Source organism: Etheostoma spectabile, chromosome 13, assembly GCF_008692095.1.
Source record: "Etheostoma spectabile isolate EspeVRDwgs_2016 chromosome 13, UIUC_Espe_1.0, whole genome shotgun sequence".
NCBI lineage: Eukaryota > Metazoa > Chordata > Actinopteri > Perciformes > Percidae > Etheostoma > Etheostoma spectabile.
Window position 1 is genome coordinate 13,578,233 of NC_045745.1, and position 847 is coordinate 13,579,079.

General features: G+C 39.3%; 1 protein-coding gene across 2 annotated transcripts in view; it reads right to left on the bottom strand.

Moving 5' to 3' along the window:
• Positions 1-847, bottom strand: part of tmem132e (transmembrane protein 132E) — a 346,965-nt gene that overhangs the window by 8,592 nt on the left and 337,526 nt on the right. The gene's annotated exons all lie outside the window — the stretch shown is intronic.

Genomic DNA, 847 nt, shown 5'->3' on the forward strand with positions numbered 1-847 from the left:
ACACACACACACACACACACACACACACACACACACACAGATGGCTGTGCAAATCCATTTAGGGTTCAGTATCTGCCCACACTGATGGCTGTGCAATTCAATTTGGGGTTAAGTTTCAATATCTGCCCACACTGCAACATAGGACCAGGGATTGAACCACAAACTTTCTGATTAGCGGCAACCACTTTACCTCCTGAGCCACAGCGCCACGTGAACATGCAGTGACACAATTGGTAACATTTTAGCTAGTCTCAACTATGGATAGATTTTGCAGTGAAACAGGGCAGACTAAGTTCCAGTGGCAGTATCATCCATCTAAATTTGTGCTTTGAAAGTAGCAGTAGCGCTTGTTATATACCTCAGGAACACTGCTGGTACTTTCCCATCAGCACACACGCAGCATTCATAAATATGTGGCAAGGGTTTGTAGCAAGCATATTTTTATGATACTGTTGTGTATTTTGCAGACTAAAATACTAAAAAAGTGTACTTCCTATGGATCCATTTTGTTGCTAATAAGTCATCACCCGCCGTTAACATTCCATTGAGTGACATTAATTTTGGCGCCACTTTGAAAGCAAATAACAATACATCTGAAGTGTTTATAGACTATTTATCCATTGTTTATTTATAATGTAACACAACAATGTATAACAGGCTCCATTAGCTTGTATCTCACGTTATGGCTCCGCAGTAGGCGTTTTTGTAAAAATGGGATAAGGATTGTGTCATAACTACGTGACTTTCTGTTGTATAGTAGACAAATTACCATATAGTACAGGATATGCACGCACGCAGTTTTGACTTACATTAGCTGTTTTTGTTTAATTACTAATGTTAACTAGCA